Source organism: Nycticebus coucang, chromosome 6 (assembly GCF_027406575.1).
Source record: "Nycticebus coucang isolate mNycCou1 chromosome 6, mNycCou1.pri, whole genome shotgun sequence".
Classification (NCBI taxonomy): Eukaryota; Metazoa; Chordata; class Mammalia; order Primates; family Lorisidae; genus Nycticebus; species Nycticebus coucang.
The window spans coordinates 64741934-64766797 of record NC_069785.1 but is presented as its reverse complement, the minus strand read 5'-3'; the positions used below and the strand labels follow the sequence as shown (position 1 = coordinate 64766797).

Genomic DNA, 24864 nt, shown 5'->3' with positions numbered 1-24864 from the left:
TTGACCACTTCGGCCTGACGTTCTAATCATTTAACATGCCCTTGGACTGCCAGAGAAATGAAGGGCTTGGTTCCTGCCTTCAAAACTCAAATCTAGGAGATAAAAATAAAGTGGACAGGGTGGTGCCTGTAGCTCAAAGGGGTAGGGCGCCGGCCCCATATGCTGGAGATGATGGGTTCAAACCCAGCCCCGGCCAAAAACTGCAAAAAATAAATAAATAAAAATAAAATAAAATAAAGTGGACATACACATTGAAATATTTTTAACCAAGATACTGTGTAATATTGCTAAACTGTGCAACAGAAACATCACAGCCTTCAGATTTTGCACATAAGCAATCCGGCATTTCATCACAGAAATGGTAACATCTTCCCCATGCCCCTGCACTGGAGGCCTTTCCAATCCCCTACTCAAGCTAAAAAAATCACTATAAAATTTCAGCCTTCCTATAGTTTGATTTTTAAAAATTCTTTCTCTCTCTTTTTTTTAGGTCTTGCTCTGTTGCCCAGGCTGGAGTGCAGTGGTGCAATCATAGTTCACTATAACCTCAAGCTCCTGGGCTCAAGCAATCCTCCCATCTCAGCCTCCAGAGTAGCTAGGACCCCTGCTCCATGGTGGCTGTAACATGTGCCATGACATCAGGTTAATTATTCTACTTTTTGCCGTGATTGGGGTGGGAGAGAGGGTTCATTATGTTGCTCAGGCTGGTCTCAAACTCCTGGCCTCAACCAATCCACCTGCCTCAGCCTCTTAAAGTGCCAGCTTACAGGTGTGGGCCGCTGCATCCAGCTAATTTTAAGAACATGCATCTGTCCCTGCAGAGCATATAAATCATGCTCCAACTTTGAACACAAACATCCTGCCACTTACAGTGCAGAGATTTCCCATCCTGTAGGTCACTCTCTGTGGTACCTGAAGCCAAGAGAAACACAGCCTGGTGCAGCCTCCCCAACGAGGAGGATACTTACCAGCTTGCGATTTTTCTTTCCTGACCTTTATCCCTTGTACCCATAAGGTGGAATAGCAAATAAATCCATCAGATTAAAATACTGTTTCATTTTAAAAAATAAAAAATAAAACCCGCTATGTTAGTTCAAAAGTGGGACTAGGGCCAGCACATCTGGATCCAATCACTGTAATTTTACATTCTTAGCATCTTCTGTCCAGATAGCAGGAGAGCACAGGAGGCAGTGCACAAGACTAAGATCCCTGGATTGTGAGCAGGCTCTCCTGCTAATATGCTGTGTGACCTTGGGCAGAGCCCTAACCTTGCTAGAGCTCAGTTTTATAAAGAGCCTTCCAGGCTAAGCCACCAGTGCTAACTAGTAATATGATTCAAGTGTTGATGAATTTATAATGACTTCCTTTTTCCGCTTGATTTTATCTGCAAAGATTTCGATTCTCCTTGGAGGAGACATGGGCATTGTTCACTTCTCTCTGAGGCGCCTCACTCCCTTCTCCCTCTCCTCCGCTCTCCCAAGCCTGGCGGGCTCTCCACTTTCCTAGCTCAGCTTCTCCAAGCAGGGACTGTGATGAGAAGTGGTCCCCAGGAGAGTTTCCCAATTGGCAATGAGCTCTCTCCGACTAATGTCTAGCACAGCAGGCCTTTAGTTCCTCAAATAAGCTTCTAATTGTCTTTTCGGAAATGTGCATGGACGCTTATTTCAAGCCATTTGGCAAGTGCCTTGCAGAGCATTTTCTCTGACATTGTGCTTGGAGAAAGAGGATTTAAGAGAGCAGGGGAGCATTAGGAAACTTGTACTCCATCTGATTCAGTCCTTGGACAGAAATAAAACAACTTTTTAGGGACCCAGCACGGGTATGATCCAACCCCCACCCCCACCCCCAAGTCTTCAAAAACTCAAAGCTGCTGACTTTGACATTTGTATCTAAGTCTTCTCCCAGGGACAAGAGGAAGATGTCCTCACAGAGTTAATGAACGCCAAGAATTATGATGCACTTGGGTGGTCCCAGCCATGCCAGGCAACACGCCCTCCTGGGCCCAGACATCGCTCTTCCAGACACAACATTAACAGGAGGACAGGTAGAGTCTAAGGGTCAGTGAGACCCACAGAGTCAAAGGATATAAGCACAGCTCTCAGTTTGAGCCAGACGTTATCAGACTTTTTTTTTTTTTTTTACCATCACATTCCTGCTTTAAAATGTCAACAGGTGTCCCCGCCCTCTACAAAAGCTCTTACCCAAATTTGGTATGCAATCACGTTCATCTCAGGATCTCATTAAATTGCAGATTCGGAGTTAGTACGTCTAGGTGAAACCTAAGACTCTGCATTGCCAACAAATTCCCAGGTGATGCTACTATCATTGCTCATCCATAGATGAACTTTAAATAGCAAGACCAGAGGGATTTCTCATCTAAGCCAGCGTTACCCAAAGGTCCCCAGTATGACTCACATCAGGTTAACTGTTAAATACAACAGAGCACACCTGGCTAAAACTTTAACAAGCACTCGGGTGAGTCTTATATTCAGAGAAGTGTGGGAAACCCTGAACACTAGCTCATCCACATCCCTCTCCCACACATCCGAGAGGTACCCTGAGCACATTTAAGGAAGGGAACAATCTCCCAAACTTTTCTAAGTCCTGGCACTTTTAGAAAATGATTATATCTGTAGGGCCTGAGTCCTGGCAGCCCTAGAGAGACTGAGGAAGGACGACAGGCATCACTCACTCTCCCAGCTCACCTGTAATCATAACTCATCTCTGACTAGAAAGCTCTGCTCCAATCTCAACCTCATTAGTCAACGAGCAAAACCAACCAGGAGAACCCTCTGATACAGTGGTTCTCAGCCTATGGGTCGTGACCCCTTTGTAACAAAGAAAATACATCCTGCATATCAGATATTTACATTATGATTCATAACTGTAGCAAAATTACAGTTAGGAAGTAGCAATGAAAATAATTTTATGGTTGGAGGTCACCACAACATGAGGAGCTGTATTAAAGGGTCATGGCATTAGGAGGCATTAAGAAAGTTGAGAACTACTGCTCTAATGTATCTCCCCGTTGCTCTTAAGATGACCCCAAAAAGGCCAGACATGGAAGCTCAGACCTGTCCTCCTAGCACTCTGGGAGGCGGAGGCTGGAGGATCTCTTCATCTCAAGAGTCCGATGCCAGCCTGAATAAGCACAAGACCTCGTCTCTACTAAAAATAGAAAAAATTAGCCAGGCACTGTGGTGGGCATCTACGGTCCCAGCTACTTGGGAGGCTGAGGCAGAAGGATCACTGGAAACCAAGAGTTTGAGGTCACTGTGAGCCAGGCTGACACCACAGCACTCTAGCCTGAGCAACAGAGTAAGACTGTCTAAAAAAAAAAAAAAACTCAAAACAGAAAATAAAAAAAAAACTACTGTCCTGCAGTTGTCTACAAGGCCCAATACAACACCAGGACAAAAAACATTGACATCTATATTCTCACCCTTTCTAAGAAGGAACTACACTTAACTACCATGTACCCAGAGACACACACAGTCTGCTTTACATCCCTCATCTACTGAATCCTTGCAATGGCTCCCTAACTCAGGCATGATGTACTCATTCTACTGATGAGAACACTGAGGCTTACAGAGATCAGGTAACTGGCCCACAGTAACACTAGAAATGATGGCCATAGTGTAGTGGGCTCCACATCAACATACCTGTGAGCTTTTGCAACACTCATCCTTCTTCTGATTTGTGTTAATGCTTCTTACCACAAATATCCTTCCAGGCTGTGCTATCCACGAGGACAGGGCTCAGGTCTGGTTTGTTCCAGGATATACCCACCATGTATTCAGTAGGCAAATATTTGCCAAGTTGATAAATGACTCCAAAGCCAGGGCTCCTCCACAAGAACAGGCTTCTTCCAAAGCGACAGCAAGCATACAGGTGCACCCTGGTTTAAAAGGTCCTCAACTTAAGAAGCACAAACTTAAAAGACATAAGTTAGAGAATACAGTGAATGGGCACTGGGCACCTGTAAAGCAGAAGATTTGAAAGGCCTCTTCTCCCACTTCTGCCACCTTACTGCCACTTTTGAACAAGCCCCTGAGTTTCTCTATACCTCAGTTTTTTCATCAGTATGATGGTTTAATTCATCTCCCAGACTTTTTTTTTTTTTGTAGAGACAGAGTCTCACTTTGTCACCCTCGGTAGAGTGCCATGGCATCACAGCTCACAGCAACTTCCAACTCCCGGGCTTAGGGATTCTCTTGCCTCAGCCTCCCGAGCAGCTGGGAATACAGGCGGCCACCACAAAGCCCGGTTATTTTTTTGTTACGGTTTGGCCAGGGCTGGGTTTGAACCCGCCACGCTCAGCACATCTCCCAGACTTTTGTGACCAGCTGCCATGTCCTAGATGTGGTTCTGAGAAGGAAATGATTAAGAGTTACGGATGATAAGCCAAGTCTACCCTTAGCAGCCCTGAAGCTCTTCTGCTCGGCCCACCTCACTAAGCACTAACTGAGAGAATGCACACAGGACAGTTTGGGGGTTTTTTGTTTGTTTTTTGGCGATGAGGATGGGATCACAGGACAGTTTTCAAACAAGTCTGAAACACAGAAGATCCCAGGGAGGACAATCTTTACTTGCAAACTAATATTTTTTAAAAATGTGGCTAAAGTGACAAGTTCCCCTGATACATGTTTTTAATCAGGTTTTTTTCTTTTCTTTTTTTTTTTTTTTAGAGACAGAGCCTCACTTTGTCACCCCAGGTCGAGGGCTGTGGCATCACAGCTCAAAGCAACCTCCAGCTCTTGGGCTTAGGCGATTCTCTTGCCTCAGCCTCCCAAGTAGCTGGGACCACAGGCACCTGCCACAACGCCCGGCTAGTTTTCATTGAAGTTTGGCAGGGGCCAGGTTTGAACCCGCCACCCTTGCTATTATGGGGCCGGAGCCCTACTCACTGAGCCACAGGTGCCACCCTTAATCAGCTTTTTAAAAGTATTATCATGTACAGTATAATTTACCCTTTTTAGGTATTCAGTTCAATAAACGTTGGCAAAAGCATGCAGATCGTGCTGCAATTTTTAAAGTCGTTTATTTATCTCTAATTTTTCAAGAATGCATTATATAAACTGACGTGGGCATATGTGACCCAATGACACAAAATCAATTTTACTTCCCCTTTCTAAAAGTAAAGGTCCCCATTCTGCCAGAAGGAAGAATATAGAACCAAACATCTTTTCTCCGGGGGGGGAAATAATCAATCTTCAGAAACATCTGCAAAATAAGGAGCATAGAATACAAGCTCTATTGTACTGGTCAATACAACTGAGTCTTCTTTGCTAGTGAGAGAGAGAGAGTACCTTCTCCCCACCCTCCCCTTCCCATCTGAAAGCATTTACCCATTTTCTAAATATGCACACAGAGTCCAAGAATATAAACATATTTCTGCTATGGTCATTCTTAAGTACCTGAACAGTTTAAAACCACAAAGCCTCCTTGAATTACCTCCAAAAATCTCTAATACATTTTACATACTATCAATACACCAAAGGAATTTGCCTCGGCAAAAACATAACTTTTTTTGTTTTAAGATGATCTTAAAATGAATTATATGAGCTTATATAAAAATGAGAGGGAGAGTGATTATTCAAATAGAAATCTATCTATTAAAATTTCATCTCTGCTGCAGAATGAGGGTCAAAAGCACCACAAGACAGAAATGGGAAGCAGACTGGCTTCTAGTATAAAGCAGAACTGATTTCCAAGACCTAGTTCAGTGACACTCAAACTTCAGAATATGTGTACCCAAGAATTTTCTAATTACGAAAACTACAAGTTCTTGGGCCACGCACAGCCTACCAAATTAGAATCTCTGGGGACTGGGCGACTACCGTGCTTAACCTTAATTCCAGATAATTCCAACGGTGGTGATCCAAAGGCCACATTCTAAGAAACATACCCCTAGTGAAAAGAATATGTATTTTGTTATATGATCACTAGAATAAAGTGAAGACGGTGAAATAACCTAGATATAGGTCCTGAGTATGGGTTATAATCCATAGGCTAATAATGGCCAAGGCTTAGAAATAGTTTCCTTGGGCAGCACCTGTGGCTCAACAGAGCAGGGCACCGGCCCCATATGCTGGAGGTGGTGGGTTCAAACCCAGCCCTGGCCAAAAACTGAAGAAAAAAAAAAAAGAAATAGTTTCCTTATTCAAAGAGACTGTCATTGTAATGTCATCACAGGAACGACACAGTGACACAATGTCTCACTAAATTGGGTTGCCTTCTCTAAATGTGGTCCCCTGACCAGCAGCTCTATTTCTGGGTCCCACTTTGGACCTGCTAAGAAAATCCACGGGGTGCGGCTCAGGAATCCATGTGTTAAAATTTCTCCCAGGGATTTTTCTTTACTGTGCGTGCTCCAACACTGTTTAGTTAACATGAACACATTTTATAACAATAACTACTCTTAATAACCACAATTTTGTTAATGCTTTATCCTCTTGCTAGTTTTATTTTTGCCTTGATCAAGCACAAAGTGACTTGTTTGTTGCCAGACCCTCTCAATTGATTTCCCCCCCACCACCCCAGGGGGGTGCAAGGTGCATCTGTGTAGCACAGGAAGTTCAAGCCAGATTTATTTTTCCAGTGGCTGAGGGACGATCAGCACGACGTGGGCAGCCAAAGAGCTCAGACCCTGCTCCTCAGTATGGCAGTACGGGACTATACAAGAAGCCAATGGCCTTTGGCTCTAAGGTTTGTAATCCCTTCCCTCTCCCCCCAAAAACCCAGTGAGCTCCTTTCTTTGATGCTCCTGGTCACTCATGCAAGCCAGCTGACAAAAAATCAAATGAGAACTTGGTGGGAGGAGTGGCATTTTCCCTCTAAAATATTATGTCCATGATAGGGCACATTGGTTCTCACTTTACAAAGTGCAACAAAACCTCCAGGGGAAACAATACAACTATAGAGTCGATGATTCCGACATCAGCTTCTGATTCAGAAGTATTCCACAGAGCCTCCAAAACAGTGGTTCTCAACGGTCCTAAGGTTGAGAATGCATTTTCATTGTGAAATGTATTTCAAATGCCACCCTGTATTTTCATTGTGAAAGGGGGTTGCGACCACAGGTTGAGAACCGCTGCTCCAAAATCTGTATGTTCGATGAGTTGCCCAGGAAACTTTTATGCCTATCAAGGTTTGAGACTTACTAGTGTTAAGGGTAAAACCTATGTTATGGAGTAGAAGATCTGGACTTGGTCCCTTAGCTAGTATCCACTAGGGGTGTCCAATCTTTTTTCTTTTCTGCCACACATTGGAAGAAAAAGAGTTGCCTTGGGCCACACATTGAATATGCAAACACTAATGAAAGCCGATAAGCAAAAGAAAAGGTTCCTGCATACTTTTCAGGATATCCAACACCAAAGCTAAGCAAAACAGTCCTCAAATAATCTGCATGTAGCCCGGGGGTTACAAGTTGGACACCTCTGAATCCAAACCCTTACTATATCTCAACTTCCTCAAATAATACCTGCCAAATAATTCACAGGGTTATGAAGGTAATGAATGTACAAGGCCTTAGTAAAATGTAAAGTGCCAAGTACAGATCAATAAAACCAGCAGGTGCAGAATTCCACAATTAAGGATTAGGGTCCCTGGGGACTTCACTAACAAGGGTGACTTCACTAATAAGCATCCAACTTCAGATTCTGAGAAAAAGTCAGTTTGGCAATCTGTGATATGGGTTGAATTGTGTCTCCCTGAAAAATGATATGCTGAAGTTTTATCTCCTAGTCCCCTAGAGCATGACTTATTTACGGAGATAATCGATTTGAAATGAGGTCATCAGGGTGGCCCTTAATCCAGTATGACCAGTGTCCTTATAAGAAGGGGAAATTTGGACACGGAAACAGGGAGAAGATGGCTATCTACAAGAAAAGCAGAAAGGAGCAGACTCCCCTTCACAGTCCTCAGAAGGAACCAACCCTTGCTTTTGAACATCAGTTCTTCCAGAACTGAGAAAATGCATTTTTGTTCTTTAAGAACCCAGTCTGTGGTACTAATTTATTACAACAACCTAGCAAACTAATACAATCTGTTACCTTCCAACTCAAGAGGTAAATGCCCTTCTCCTATCGCTGTGGTAAGGGACACTTGGCCACCTAGTGCTCCTCAGAGTCCCCAGGGCTTGTTCTAGTATCTTCCCCAGGTGCATTCAAAAGCTCCTATGAGGTTCATCAGAGAGCAAAGTGAGGGGCGGGGGGTGGTGTCAAGCATGGAGCACCTGTCACGAGATCAGAGCAGCCAAGTTCATCACCAAGAACTAGCAAATGATTTGCCATCCTTGACAACTGTCACAGTCCATCCCTGCATAGCCAGCTCACACCCTGTCACCTACCAACAGAGCAGCACTCAGGGCAACTGTGGTTCCCCACCAGCTTGTCTAAGAGCAGGTTAAATCCTAACCCTGCCCTGGAGCCACCTCAGTGCTCACCTAGAGACCCTAATCAAAGGGATTCATAAAAGGCCTCAGGGAGGTGATTTTCTCAAACTAAAGGCAGCTTTCATCCTCACATAAGTAGGACAAAACACATTGGGGAAATATCAGAAAATCAAATTTGTCCAAAGAAAATAAAAAGCCCTTTCTATACACATTTAAAATGGAACCCTACAGGGTCTATCGTAGTGACTGGAGGGCAAGTTGGAGAGTGAAGAGTCAACTGTGACCCAGGTGAGATGTCCTGAGTTGGAGAGCAGTCCCATCTGTGTGGTGCGCCAAGCCCAGGCGTCAGCGGGGTGTCTGTCCCCAGCCCCCTTCTGGTCAACCCCTCCTGGAAACCTCACTGTGCTGCTGAGCCCTTTCTCAAAGGTTCCAGACAGGTAGTTAGTGGAGTTTAGGAATCAGCATTTTTTACAAGCTTCCCAAGCAATTCTAATGCATGTCCAGGGCCAGGAACCACCACTCTGAATGAAAGACAAGGTTCAAGAGCATGTACCACGGAAAGAAAAAGGTGCCTGATCGGGTAGGAAAGTGGGTTCCAGTGCCACCTCTGCCAAGTGTCACACCCTTCTTGGCCCCAGTTCCCTCCTGGTCAAAGGGAGAGGCCAACCTAGAACCATTCAGAGCACCTTTTGTTAGAAAAAGAAATACTGATAAAAATAAACTTCCCTCCCATCACTAAGATGTCCCACAAAGACATCTGCCCTTTCTTGGTGGGTGTATGAAACCCATCTTCTCTGAGGCTGTACCTCAGACTATCTTGGGCTAGCTGACATCCTCCCCACAGGGTGAGCTCTTTTAACCCGGTGGGGAGGGCCCAGGAGTGACAGGTGCTGCGCCCAGAAGAGAGCCCTTCAAGGAGAAAATTAAGCCTCTTAGGGTGCTCTCAATGTAATCTCTCAAACCCAGGAATAATCCAAGCTCCCTTCAAAGATTTGCCATGCGTGACCTCGGGCCACACTTGTGAAGTAGCCTCACATCAAACTAGGGCCTAGATGCAGGTGCCAAGTAATTAAACAGTCTGTCTGGAAGCAATGCAAACACAAAGAGAGGAGCTTTAATTTAAACATGCAAAGCTCAGGGCTCTTTAACTTGGGTGCTTGAGAGAGCCGCACAGAAGCGCAGAACGCCTCCACCCATCTGCAGGAATCGGCCCCTCCCTGAGCTCTAACTCCTATAAGAAGAGGGAGCCATCTCTCCCGGTGATCAAGTGCTCTCCGGGATGAGTGATTCACCAAAACAAGTCACCAGAACAAGAAGGTCAAAGATAAACACTTCACACAAGTCAATCCAACCCAGCAACAAAAGTTACCACGTAGACTGCTTAAGTGCCTGCTTCAGAGAGAGGGAGTTGCAACCATTCGCCTGGCCCGCTGTCCTCCTCGGGTGTCTTCTATCACTCAACAAGTGCGTGACGAGGATGTGCCTCCTCCATTCAGCACTTGAACCCCTAACTCTCAGCACGTGATCTAAGAAGGCACCATGAGCTGCTGCCTTTCCATCTCAACATTAGGCTCTTCTACAGCTCAAATCTAAAACGGATTTCTTTTTCCTCATCCAAGGTTAATCTCTAACCAGTAAGTTGCTTTCATCAATTATGAAGAATTTTGTTGAGGGGCCGGCACAGAGGCTCACTCCTGTAATCCCAGCACTGTGGGAAGGGACAGGAGGATCCCTTGAGCTCAGGAGTTGAAGACCAGCCTGTCTCTACTAAAAATAGAAAAAATTACCTGAGTATTACATCAGGCACCTACAGTTCCAGTTATTCAGGAGGTTAAGGCAGGAGAATCATGTGAACCCAGGAGTTTGAGTTTGCCGTGAGCTAGGCTGACACCATGGCACTCTAGCTAGGGCAACAGAGTGAGACTATCTCAAAAAGAAAAAAAAAAAAAAAGATGCCAGGCTCACACCAATAATCCTAGCACTGTGGGAGGCCAAGCAGGTGGGATCGCCTGAGCTCAGGAGTTCAAGACCAACCTGAGCAAGTGCAAGATCCATCTCTACTAAAAATAGGAAAAACTAGCCTGGTGTAGTGGGCAAGAGCCTGTAATCCCAGCTACTACAGAGGCTGAGGCAGGAGGATCACCTGAGCCCAAGCGTTTGACATTGCTATGAGTTATAATGCCATGGCACTTTATCCAAGGTGACAGAGTGACACCCTGTCTCAAAAAAAAGAAAAAGAATTTTGTTAAGTACCTACTATGTGCCAGACACTGTTCTAGGCACTTGGTGGATATAGTGGCTGAGATCGTTTCTTCTTCTAGAGCTTATATTCTACATACCATGAGATAGACAATTAAGTCATGTATATAATATCAAGGAATAATAAATGATGTGAAAACCAAGAAGAAGCTTAAAAGCAGGGGTCAGGGGATGCCAGTGGGACCTGTCAAGGGTTGATAACGGAGCAGATTCCTAAATGAAAGGTGAGAAATTCCCTCCAACTTTCAGAAGCCAGGAAAATAAGATCCATCAGGAAAGCTAGAGAGGCCAGAGAATAGCAGAACCAGGTGAGGGTTGTGACACGGAAGCCAGGTGAAGAAAGTGTCCCAGAGAGAGCAGCGAGCTGACTGAAATGCCTGATGGGGCGGGGGGGGGGGAGTAGGACGGACTGCAGAAGATGACAACTAAGAATCAGCCACTGGGGTGGCGCCTGTGGCTCAAGGAGTAGGGCACCGGTCCCATATGCCGGAGGTGGTGGGTTCAAACCCAGCCCCGGCCAAAAACCACAAAAAAAAAAAAAAAAAAGAATCAGCCACTGGACTAGGCACCTGGATACTGCTGGTACCTTAAGAAACTTGGTTTCAATGAAGGAATGGGGCAAAAAAGAAGACTACAGCATGTTCAAGAAAGAAGGATGGGGAGGAAGTGGTGTCAGAGTATAATTCTTTCAAATATGTTCACTATGAAGGGAGCATAGAGAAATGGGAGAACAGCTGACTAGCACACAGGGTCAAGAGTGTTTTCCTGCTGCAGCAGCTTTTTTCAAGATAAGGAAGGGACTACCGTGGGTTTCTGACAATTATCCATCAGAGTGGTGCAAATGACGACGTAGGAAGGAGACACCTGCATGACAGCCAAGACAGCACCCAACGCACACAGTCACGACGCACAGGTGGTTATAGGGCGCTGGCCAGCGGGTCACTGGACGATGAGGAAACCAGTTTCTAATTGCTTCCTTCACAGTGAAATAAGCAAGGCCTTCAGCTGAGAGTGATGTGGGTCCAGAAGCACAACAGACCAGAAGTGTCACGAGTCCCCTTGGGGTCTGTGGTCACAAATCAAAGTGAAGTGATGCAGATGGCTGTTTGCTCCCGCCAAGGTTCATCAGCCTGGAGCTGGAGCAGGGTGAGCAGAGGGTGGGTTTGACCACGGGTGGGATTTTCCTGAGGATGTAAGAAGCTGAGCCAGGTACAGAGTGAGGAGGACAACAGAGGGGTGGACAGTGACAAAGAAAGGGCCCTAAGGGCAAGGCCAGGTGGAAGTGGGTACTAGAGGGAACGAGAAGAAACAGAAGAGGCTCAGACTGGAAGCCTTGTCTGGATTCTGGTGGAGGTACGGTTACTGGGGAAGACAAGGTCCTTGTCTTTCAAATGATGGGTTTCAAGTTTAGTGGGTAGTGACATCAATTTAGAGGGTCAGGACCAGCACCTTTTTATAACCAAACAGAATAAAAAGCATGAGAATACATAACACCTAGGAAGAGAAGCTACTGTCTTATGAAATTTTTGCTTCAGTGGTGTTTGTTTTGGGTCATTAAAAGATATATGTTTCTCCTGTGGCTTGGGAATTTAAAAATAAAAATGTCAAAGATGCCAGGGCAAGGGTTCTTGACCTTGGAACAAGTGACATTTTGGTTTCCACAGAATTCATTGTTGTGTAGGACATTCAGCAGCAGCCCTGGCCTCACTAGATGCCACAGCACCCCTTTGTCCCCCAAGTGGTGACAGTTAAGAGTGTCTCTAGACATTGCCACTCATTCTCCTAGTGACAAAACCACTGAGAACCAGTGGGCTAGAGACAACTGTGGGAGGGATGGCCGAAGCAGGGCAGAGGAAAAAATAACTAATAGAGAGCTGGTCAGGGCACGGAGAGGTTGGGAGTTGGATAAACAGCCTATGCAGCTGTTCGAATCACCAGAAAGGTCGGTGGCGGAGGGACTGTGGGCCAGATGCTAAAATCTTTAAAGGCAAGGTGACCCAGAGGAGTATACGGGAGTGGTCCTCTATGCCAGCTGCACATTAGAATCACCTGAAAAACCCGCCCACCAAACCCATCCCAAACCAAGGACAGAGGGATCCCCAGGTGACTCCAACATGCCATCAGGTCAGAGAACACTGCAGACCAGCCTGTCCTACAAAGCCTCACTTAAACATGATCTCCTAATGAAAATCTCCCTCACAGTTTCCTTTCTTTCCTGAACCCCACTAGGACTACCAATTCTGCATTGCTTATAACTGACACGTGAAACCACTAGAAAATAAAAGGCTCTAAAACTAAGTGGCTAGCACAGAGTAAGTGTCTGCCAAAGAATTTTAGAATTAGGGGACCAATAAGGAGGGAAGACTGTTGGGGAGCCTTCTTGAGCACTGGTTCATCTAAACCTCTCAAGGACATCCAGGTGTGCGAGGGTCCCACAGGACAGCCAGGCACTATCTGTCACTGATAAGTTATCATTTGAAACCTGACCCCTTTGGTGACACTGCAATAAACATTTGGTGAAATTGCTATTGTACTTAATTTCCTCTAAAAAATAATATGCCTCCATGATCAGATTACAACACAATTTAAGTCACATATATCATCTGGTCACCATATTACTCTCACTACCCCACACATGTAGCCAATGTTTTATTAAAAGAAATCAATGACATCAATCTTGAATATGCATGCACAATGAAAAAAAAAAAACAGAAATCAATCTCTTTCCAAGGAGAATCCATTATAGAATATTTAGAATAAGACCGATGAACTCTGACTTTCACTGCTGATGAAACACATCGATCTATAATATATCACTAAATTGGCCAGGCATAGAGACTCATGCTTGTAATCCTAACTCTTTTTTTTTTTTTTTTTTTTGTAGAGACAGAGTCTCACTTTATGGCCCTCGGTAGAGTGCCGTGGCCTCACACAGCTCACAGCAACCTCCAACTCCTGGGCTTAAGCGATTCTCTTGCCTCAGCCTTCCGAATAGCTGGGACTACAGGTGCCCGCCACAACGCCCGGCTATTTTTTGGTTGCAGTTTGGCCGGGGCTGGGTTTGAACCCACCACCCTCGGCACATGGGGCCGGCGCCCTACCGACTGAGCCACAGGTGCAGCCCTTGTAATCCTAACTCTTGACATCAAGAATTCAAGACCAGCCTAAACAAGAGCAAGACCCTGTCTCTACTAAAAATAGAAAAACTAGCCAGGTGTCTTGGCAGGCGCCTGTAGTCCCAGCTACCTGGGAGGCTGAGGCAGAAGGATGACTTGAGCTCAGGAGTAGGAGGTTGCTGTGAGCTATAATGATGCCATGACACTCTATCAAGAGTGAGGGAATGAGACTGTCTCAAAAAAAAAAAAAAATCATTACATTCTAAACACAACAGAATCACACAATTATTAATGTAACCGGAATATTTTTCACAGGTTGGTGAAACTGGTAGAATTAACTTGCCTTGATTGAGACTAATTTTCATCCATGAACGGGTGGAGGACTGGCTGGAAACAGCACAAGATCAGCAAAACAAGGGTAGCTAGTTCCTCTAAACCAGGGGTCCTCTGTGGTTCCTGACCAGCAAGATCAGCCCCTCCCCAGAATTTGTTAAAAATGCAAATTATCGGGGCGGCGCCTGTAGCTCAGTGAGTAAGGCACCGGCCCCTATATGCCGAGGGTGGCGGGTTCAAACCCAGCCCCGGCCAAACGGCAACAAAAAAATAGCCGGGCGTTGTGGCGGGCGCCTGTAGTCCCAGCTGCTCGGGAGGCTGAGGCAAGAGAATCGCGTAAGCCCAAGAGTTAGAGGTTGCTGTGAGCCGTGTGACGCCACGGCATTGTACCCGAGGGCGGTACAGTGAGACTCTGTCTCTACAAAAAAAAAAAGAAAACATGCAAATTATCAGACGCTACCCATGATCTACAGAATTGGAAACTCAGGCCCTACAATCTAAGTTTTAACAAGCCCCCCTAAGTGATTCTGATGCATTTTAGTTTGGGAACCACCAATCTAATCTCAAGCATGGTTTTCAAATTGTGTAACAGAGCCCTGACTTCTACTACAGAGTCCCTGGATCTGCCACCAGGATTCACAGGGTCACACAGTATACACTTTTAAAAATGTGGATGGAGGCCAGGCCTGGTGACTTGTGCTTAAAATCCTAGCACTTTAGAAGGAAGAGGCAAGAGAGTTGCTTGAGGCGAGGAGTTCAAGATCAGCCCGGGGCAATAGCAGGACCCCATCTCTACAAAAAGTAAAAAGTAGCCAGGTATGGTGGTGGTGGGCACCTGTAGTCCCCGCTACGCAGAAAGCAGAAGTGGTAGGATTGCTTGAGCCCAGGAGTCTGCAGTGAGCTATGATGATGCCACTGCATTCCAGCCTGGGAAACAGAGTGAGGCCCTGTCTCAAAAGGGAGTGAAAAACAATAACAAAAAGGGGGAAGAAGTTTCCATTGCTTTTGAAAGCTTGGTTTTAGCTGTAATTGATGAGAATTCCTTAAGGTTATGGAGATTTCAAAAATCACTTAAGATGCTGTTGAAGACTGCACAGGTCGAACAACCAGCTAAACCAGAGATAAGAGTAGAAAGAGAGCTGGTTCAAATGCCCCACAGCCATCAAACACCTGCTCCTCTCCGGACCTCAAATGAGAAAACCCAGTTAAAGAGATGCTGCTGCATATTCAGGAAGGTGAGTTGCCAGAAGCCGGCCCCTGCAGGGTCAGCCATTGGTCTCCATCAGAGAAAGTTAGGACAAAGGAGAGGGCTTGTAAGTGCTTTCCTGATCTTTCATTTTCACTACCCTCCTGGGGGCAGAGGTAAACGCCTTTTCCTGAAGCCATCCTTTACACTGAAGGTATTTACTCAAAGTTGAGAAATCTCAGGATTGTAAAGATAATTAACTTCCAAGGAGACAAGAGACTGCTATAGGAAGCCTCAGAAACAGTAAGCATATTTCCCAGCCTTTGTTTCCAAAATGGTTTCTGGTGAGTTTCTGATTCATTAACCAAATAATTTTAAAATTTGTTTTCATATAGAAAAGCCCATGAGTGTGAACAACCAACAGAGGTGTATGTGGAGAATATTAATGACCTCCCCCTTTGCGGACCAATTTGAAACGATCTAAGTTTTGTGTGTCTTCCATGTCTTTCTCCAGTGGACATTGAGGTTGCTTCTAGTTTATTTACCGCAATAAATCCTACAATAAACATCCTCACACACAGATCCTTGCATGCCAATGTTTTTATTTCTGTAGACAGGGCTCCAAATGTGGGATTGCTGGGTCATGTGGCGTGCATGCTCCAAACTTTCACAGAAACCATCTGCTTTCCCTAAAAGATGTAGCAATTCACTTCTACAGACAGTCTGAGAGTTGCTGTCACCCCTCACCCCCACCCCATCTAACAGAGGATGTTATAAACCTTTCAAAGGTGTATCAATTGTATAAACAGAAGCTAATTGTTGTTGTTTGTTTTTTGTTTTGGTTTTGTTTTGGTTTTTGTTTTTTGAGACAGGGTCTTGCTCTGTTGCCCAGGATAAACTACAGTGGCATCATCATAGCTCAAGCCATCCTCCTGCTTCAGCCTCCCAAGTCGCTGAGGTGTGCACCACAAAGTCTACCTAATTTTTCTATTTTTAGTAGAGATGGGGTCTTGCTCTTGCTCAGGTTGGTCTTGACCTCCTGAGCGTAAAGGATCCTCCCACCTTGGCATCCCAAAGTGCTAAGATTACAGGCACCAAGAGCCTCCACAACATGCTGGCCCTAATACCTCTTTAAATTTGCATTTCCCTGACCATTAGCAAGGTCAAGAACAGTGTTCACCGTTTATTGACCATTAGCATCTTTTCTTCTGGGAAATGATTGTTCACAAGCTTTCCTCATCACCTCTGTAGTGTTGCAATCACACACTCATTCCCCACTCCACCTCATGTACTAGATTGGTGATTTTTTTCAACCAGTGTACCACACAAGAGAATCTTAGGTGTGCCGCGAAAATTTTCAAAGATCATTAATTAAATTATTTTCAAAAGAAGTTCAAAACACAGTAAGTGTATTCTTTGTTTTTTGTTTGTTTTTTTGAGGCAGTCTCACTTTGTCACCCTCAGTAGAGTGCTGTGCTGTTGCAGCTCACAGCAACCTCAAACTCTTGGGCTTAAGTGATTCTCTTGCTTCAGCCTCCCGAGTAGCTCGGACTTACAGCTATTTTTTTTGTTGTAGTTGTCAACACCTGGCTATTTTTTTTGTTGTAGTTGTGGTTAGCAGACCAGGGCCAGGTTTGAACCCACCAGCTCTGGTGCATGTGGCTGGCACCCTACCCACTGAGCTACGGGCACCAAGCCAGTAAGTATATTCTTTTTTTTACTCTTTTTTTTGGTGGGGGGGAATCAACATAATTTAAGTCTGCCACAGAAGTTTAACTATAGGTTCAAGTGTGTGGCAAGATAAAAAAGGTGGAAGAACACTGTAGTAGACACAGAAAGTACAAAAGAATATCACCTTCTAGGAAAACAACGTGTGGGGTAAGGGCAAAGGATATTTTCTTAGTATAAAATACATATTAAATCCTCAAAATATTTGCTAAATAAATGAAAAGCAGACATGGGGAATTCTGTTTGCTGAAACTGTAGCTGAAAGAGTAAAAAGGAAATACAAATGTTCATTATTTGTTTTACATTTTCAGAACAGCATTAGTTTAACTGAAACGAAATTGTTAAGAGAAAAACAAAACCATGATCTTGGCACTGACTCTGAAAATACACTGTGAAATAGGTGACAAATGAGCCCAGTCCTAATTCATAGCTCTGGGTGACACATAGATTCTCACAACCAAAGCATTCTGTACCCAGCCTTGTCCACCAGCTGTCATTCAAGTGGCACCTGCCACTAAGCCAAAGTTGTTAGGGTGGTCAGTGCACTGGAGAGACCAACCTTAAGCAGTCTGTTTCTGTTTTTGTTCCCACCCACCCATGCCCAGAACTGTTTTGCCTTTTCAAAATTTCCTGCTTATTGGAAATGGAAATATAAGGTCTGCAGGGGAAAATTTGACAGTTCAGATTCCTTAACTCTTTGAACGTTAGGCAAAACATCTGGTCATACCCACCATTTATCCCCATTATTTGTAATAGTTCTATTTGGCTTATGCCTTAATTAGTCTCCTTATTAAATATAAAAGTAATAAGATTAAAAAGTTCTGGGGAAAAAGTCCTGTAATTAAAAAGGCACCAGTGGGTATGTTAAGCCATAATTCCAGCCCTGCTTATTATGGTTTCCCTTCTTTACAATTTTTTGTACCCAATAAAAAAAAACTTTGAATTATTTAACTCTGTTTTAGTAGTTCCTGTATTGGCCAAACACCACCCAACATCTCCAAGAAAACCTTATGACTCAAAAAGTTCTGGAGCAATAATTTCAGAGATCACAAGTCATGGTCCCAAGAGTCTGGGCATGCCACACACATACCACTACAACCAACACACACCATCGCCTGGTAAACAGATAAGCACCCTTCCAAAATGTACAGGCGTTTTCTAACCTTTTCAAATTACAAAATCTTAATAGGAAAAAAATGCAGGAACTTTGATCATGAATTGATAATAGGAATCAGGCAAGAGGCAACAAAGCAATTTGTTGAGAGACGTGCAAAACACAGATAAATATTAAGGTAGTAAACTAGGAAACAAAGATTAGAGGGTTTGCAATAAAGCTTCTCTTTTCAAAGTTGATTTTTATTATATAATGTTTAACATATACATAAAATATATGTGGCATATGTGTAGATATATAATACTCTAATGAATAAACACATCTTTATTAGTATAGTTTTTTCTGAGCATAGTCAGCAAAAATTGACATTGTTCACCACCTGTAACTTAACTGTTCTTGAGAACTAATTTCTGAGAGTAAGGGAGCAGGGGAGAAAGCTGTATAATTTAGAGAAAGAAAAAAAAAAACTGGGACTAGAAAATAGCCCACGCACACATATCTCTACTTCTAAGCCCTAACTTGAAAATATTCTAGGAAATAGTGTTTGAAAAGTCCTGAACAAGTCAGCTGCAGGTAAATTCAAAACACACATACAGCCTATGCCTGTACAGATAATCCCCAGTAACTCATTCCAGAGTGATGAGTTTTTTCAAGTTCACTTTCTCTTTGTAGTTTGATCAATTCCAAAATCAGAGATTCTAGTAACTCTTTGCTATCTCCTTGGTAACTTAAATGAGTACGAAGGCAGAAAGAAGCCAGTGGCTTCCCCAATCTGAGGTGACCTATGTTTCTGTGATTAATATACCACCTCCAAGACTGGAAACTTTACAAACCAGATGGAGCCTTTCTGCAAGTGATTTCTTTTCTACATCACCTATGCTAATTTTGGAGAAATGTATCTTGGGTTCTGGATGTTTTCCATGATTCTAATGCTCAATAGAAAAAAAAAAAAAAACAACTTTGCATTCCTGCCATTATCTTAGGCCATTTGTCACACCCACCTTGGTTTTTACATAGGAGTCCCAAATAAGCCTTCAAGGAAGACAGAACCTTGAAAACTGATGGCTGACATCCACCTAGGAGGCAATTTTGGAGATACTTAATGAAGTGAATGCAGCAATGAGCAGCCTAATACTTCACAGGGTACATTTCTGAGAGGTGAGCCTTTCCCCTCTTTCCCCCATCAAGGAGTTTCTGGGTTTTGTGGGTCTTCTCCAGCCTCTCCAATCAATGGTGAAGACCGGAAGTGCTGACATAGCCTCAATACTGTGACATCATTTCAGTAACACACCAAGGAGAAATCCTGGCACGTTCCTGCTGCACTCAGCTGACTAAGTTCCCTGCCCCTTCACAAAGCAGAGTCACAATCCATTTCAAAACAAAGAATCCTCACCACCCAATTTCTGAGAAATCGCCACCTCCAAGATCTGGAAAAGGGAGGATAGTGTGCAACCTGACGAATGCCACAATTCAACACATCCAGGTAATACTAAGCAAAAGTAAGTAGTACTTACAGTACCAGAACAATTTACGTGTATTTCTGGGTCCATTTCTACAGGATAGCAGCCCTACCCTCCTGTCTTTTAATTGTGTCTTTGACTAAGCCAACAAGTCAGCTCATTGCTCTCTCATCTTCTGGAAATAACCCGAGGTTGGTTTTCACCAGAAGACGCTGGGACGCTCACCCAATTCATCCTGGTTCTTCACGGGCAGCAAAAATCTTAAGTTTCCCCACCCGTCACTGAAGCCTCAACTTCTGGAAACGCCTGCCTTCCCCAGTCTCCACAAGCTGGAATTAGGGCGAGAGCCAAGCACCCAGCCGCGGGCGCTACTGCTGTCGCCACCAAAGCCAAGGAGGCGACTGGAGGCTCACGTTGGTAGGCGGCCTCGGGGCGACCATAAACCAGGCCGTTGCCCCGATACTGGTACGAGGGGGCCTCCTCTCCCCCCAGAGAGTGAGCACCCGCGCCCCGCAGAGCTCTCACGCGAGCCCTGGCGCCAGGAAAACGCTCTACGCCCGGCGCCCAGCTCCGGGACGCCGCCAAGCGCACAGCCCCGGCGGAGTGCCTGAACAGCCGTAGCTGCGGGGAAGAGGGGCGTGTTCCCTGTGCCTCAGAGCCTGATCGCTGCGTCTCCGCGGGACAGGGAAAGGCGGCAAGCCGAGCACGTTGTCCTGGACCGCGGCTCTCGGCCCCACGCCCCGCCGGGCCCGCCTGGCGACGCGCTGCAGCCAGTGCGTCCTTGCGAGTACAGCTGCCTTGCGCGCCTTGCGCGGCCGCCTCAGCTTCTACCTCGGCGCGCAAACTTTCTCAGCGACAGCAGCTCTTGCCCCCCTGGCCGGGCGCAGCGCTAGCCCCGGGGCCCAGACACTGCTCGCCCCCTCCCCTCCTCAGCCTAGACCCAGTGAAAATATGGCGCCCTCGAAAGTCGTTCCTCAGTCCCCTCAGGGATCCCGAAATGCCAGTATCCAGGTCTCTCCAGCTCCCAGTGGGCGCGAAATTTCAGCGCGTAGGGCCGGGTTTGGAGAGAGAGCCTCTCGGTCAGTGGGAAGCCAGCCGCACTGACTCCAAATCCTGCCTTCGCTCTTGGCCAGGCGCTGGCCCCATCTCTCAGCCAGCAGCAGTTTGCAGTGGCGAGATTGCCAAGTACAAGGGAGTCGTGGGATCGGCAGGTCTGAGAGTCCGGCACTGGAGAAGGGACTCCGCACCAACGGGCTGTCTTTGCCCCGAGCCTCGGCGGGAGACTTCTTTGCAAAGTGGCGCTGGAGTCCGGGCGGCCAGTGCTGGAATGAAGCCGCTCCGCCCGCGCCAACTCTCTTGGCACGGGGGCCCTGCCAGGGTCGAGGGGACATTCCATGCAGGCGGGGCCGCTTTTCAAAGCCCAGTTACCGGAAACCCACCAGGAGCCCCCGAGGGGACCGGCTGCCCACGGCCGGGAATCTGCTCTTGGGCGCCGGCTGTGAGGCTGTTTGCAAACCGGCTGTTTGCAACCGCAGCGCCCGGGTCCAGCGCAGTGAAACATACATGTGCAATAGACAGGTGCATTAATTTCATTTTATCTTTATTTTCCTGCAAAAAGCCCTTCTAGACCATCAAATCTGGGAGCTTTGCGGGTTTTTTCTGCATTGGCATCACTCGCAAGAAGCAAAAGGGAGGAAAAAACCACCCACATTTTCCTTCTGGAGAAGGGAGGGAAAAGACACGAGAAATTCATGCAACGTGCATGCAGCTGGAGGAGGAGAAAAACCCGAGTGAGCCGTGCGCCTTACCGGGGGATGCATTTACTGTCTCATTGCAGAGCGCCTGCCGGGAGTGTAGCCGGCTTCCCCCCGCGCGCCGGGCGCCCGCTCCGCTCCTGCAGCCGCCACAGCCGCTGCCGCCGCCGCTGGCTCCGGGCGCGGAACAAGAGCCGAGGGCGAGCGCGAGCGCACGGCCCGCGAGCGCCGGGAGGGCAGGAAGCGCGTCATCACTCGGGGACGGCGCGGCTCCGCGCGGCTCCGCGCGGCTCCGCGGCGCGCAGCACCGGGCTGGGCCGACACCTTCGCTCCTGGGAACATCGCGGGTCTCTGCCCCGCGGTGGAATGCGGAGAGGGCCCGCCAGGGAAGGCGAAGCGGCGGCCCAAATGCTGGGGAAAGAAGGGGCGCAAGGTGACCCCGGCTCCCCAGAACTCAGGCTCTGCTGTATAAAGGGAGTGTAGGGGAGGACGTGGATTTTGGCCTCTGGGTCTGCAGATTGTCTTCCCGGGGGAAACCCAGGTGTGGTTCCGACACGGGACCGTGGCGGGCAATGAGGTCCTTCTGCGATGCGGGCGGCAGGAAGCCCGGGCGATCCTACCCCGAGCAGCGCGCAGATACCGAATCCTGTTGGTCAGAGGTCACTTAGAGATTTAGAGAATGACTGAAGGGGTGAGCGGGCGCCCAATCATATTAATAAAAAAAAATAAAAATTTTCTCCTGACTACCATGCTCTTGAATAAAGTCAGTTATATACCTCTTACATTTACACAGTTGTTAATAAATGCTGTAGGATGACATGCAACAAGGCAGAGGTTCTTAAGGGAGCAAAGAGACAAATCACAAAACTATGTACCGTATGGTCCCAAGACTGGACCAATAAACACCAGGAGGTTGATTTTTCAAATCTTTAAGTGATTGGTGGAATTATGGGTGATTTTTTTTCTGCTTAATTTTATTTGATTTTTCTGTAAAGGACACATTACTTTTGTAATTAAAAAAAAAAAAGAAAGAAAGAAAAGAAAACTTGGCATTTTTTCCTTCCTAACAGAATGACCAGGATAGACTCCTCTCTCCAAGAGGAGCACATCTCTTCAGATGCTCAAAAAGCCACTACAACGTTTTAGTGTTTCTCAGCATGAAACAGCTTCCACCATAAACAGGAGAGTTGAGTCTGTTTTGTAAAGTGAAACTATTTGGAATAGTCCACTGGGACGTTGGAGAAGGCCGGACATTCTGTAAGAACAATGGCATGTCCTTATCCAGGGTGATAAGCCTAATTGTATTGTGACAGCAGAGGTCTTTATACCCATAGAGTACAACTTAGTAATTTAACACAAAGACAAAACTACAAAACAAAAAGCAAAGAGAACCAAATACTTCACAACTTTAGCAAGTCCTAAAAGTTCCAGGGTACAAACTATTTCTAATTGCACAGATAAAATGTTTCTGTTCACCACACCTTTTTAACATTTTCCCAGCCAACAGAATAACTAATGGTGGCAGTAAGCCACCTCAGGGGATAGAAAGTAAACGTTTATTGATTTCTGTAACAGCTTGGTAATAAACTCATTAAATTAATGCCACCTAAATTGTTCCTGGTTTACTGACTGACCAAACAACCATATTTTTATAGCCCAAATGCTATAAGAGGGAGAGGAAAAACTGGTTGCAACAAAGGTCATTTTTTCTCTTTACTTAGTCCTCAGTTCACAGGGCTGGATTGCCTCCCATCAAGCATCTTAAAAGCATTGGTTTTTTTTTCTCTCTAGCCTGGATTTCATGATATTTTCGTACTCAATGTATCTCCACACTTTTCCCCTACCTATCAGTGAAATGCTATTCAATGTTAGAAGGTAAGCTCCATAACAGCAAGGATTTGTTTTGTTTTGTTTTTTGAGACAGTCTCACTCCCTCCCCCTGGGTAGAGTCAACCTCAAACTGTTAGAGAATGATGTTCAAGTGATCCTCTTACCTCAGCCTCCCTAGTCGCTGTGACTACAGGTACCTCCCACCACGCCCAGCTAGTTTTTCTATTTTAGTAGGGACAGGGTCTCCATTTTGCTCCAGCAGGTCTCAAACTCCTGAACTCAAGTAATCTGCCCTCCTCAGCCTCTCAGAGTGCTAGGATTACAGGCATGAGCCACTGCCCCTGGCCAAGAATCTTATCTGCATGGGCCCTGTGCCTGAAAGAGAGTCTGGCATCCATGAGTGCTCAGCAAATAACTGTTCATTAAAATAGCATATTTATTCACTCCTGTTTTGCTAGTTCTTGAAATATTAAAAAAGTTATCTCTAACCCTCTCGCCTGTGGCTCAAAAGGAATAGGGCGCCAGCCCCATATACCAGAGGTGGCGGGTTCAAACCCGGCCTCAGCCAAAAACTGCAAAAAAAAAAGTTCTCTCTCTTATTACAGCGGCAGCATAATCTTAGGATGCTATGATCTCCTAGCATTAGAGCATTGGTTTAATTCAGTAAAAGTGTAAGTTTATTATATCGCAAACAAGAAGTAGTACACTTAAAGTATGCACCTAAACTACCAACGGTTTTGTCATCTTAACAGTAGCACTATGTACACCAGCAGCGAAGAAGCCTAGAGAGAGTTTCAACAACTGTTGAGAATCAAACATTTTTCCTTGCAAGAAATGATCCAAAGCCTGGAAGACATGGTAGTCAGTTGGTGAAGGTCTGGTGAATACAGTGGATGACAGAGAGTTTCCAAGTCCAGCTTCTTGTAGTTTTGAGTAAAGTTGTTTGTGTGACATGCGGTCCAGTGTTGTCTTGGAAGAGGATTGGCCTGTCTATTGACCAATCTCGGCTGCTTAGTCACAAGCATCCTCATCATGTCATCCAATCAGTTGCATTAGACATCTGCTGTAATGGATTAACCAGGTTCCATGAAGCTGTAGTGGATGACACCGGCTCTGCACCACCAGACACCATTAGCTTTTTTTGATGAATATTCATTTGGGGGCTCTGTTTTGGCACTTCATCGTTATCCAACCATAGTGCTGAACACTTGCAATTGTCAAAAAGAAGCCATTTTTTCTACAATACAAGGTAGAAATGGTTTGCTTTTGTGTCGTGGCTGCAAAGAAAAGCGTCAAGACAGTTCTTCTTCAGACGCTTGTTTAATCTACCCAGTTTCTTTGCCTTGTTGGTTTGTTTCAAATGGTCTAATATTGTTGGAATAGTAATATCAAACCTTGCTCCTAATTCACAAGTAGGTTGGAATGGATTTGCTTCCACTGCAGCTTTCAGCTCATCAGTATCCACCTTGGTCTCAGGTTGCCATGTGGCTCATTGTCAAGATTAAAATCACCAGAATGGAACTTCTCAAACCATCCACATACTGTGTGTTCATTAGCCACATCCTTCCCAAATATTTCATTGATATTTCAAGCTGTCTGTGCTGCATTGGTTCCACAATGGAACTCACATTCATACTTAATAACCTAATATCTTCAAAATAGCAGCTAAATCCTAAGGCATTCAGAGCA

General features: G+C 45.5%; 1 protein-coding gene and 1 pseudogene across 1 annotated transcript in view; one reads left to right on the top strand and one right to left on the bottom strand.

Annotated features, from left to right (window-relative positions):
* LOC128588700 (uncharacterized) overlaps positions 1-20212 on the top strand; it is a 36943-nt pseudogene extending 16731 nt beyond the window's left edge.
* Positions 1-21530, bottom strand: part of TLN2 (talin 2) — a 453366-nt gene extending 431836 nt beyond the window's left edge. The window contains exon 1 of the mRNA XM_053594602.1: positions 21400-21530. The gene's annotated coding sequence lies outside the window, so the exon portion shown is untranslated. The remainder of the gene's footprint in view (positions 1-21399) is intronic.
* Between the last annotated feature and the right edge of the window lie 3334 nt (positions 21531-24864).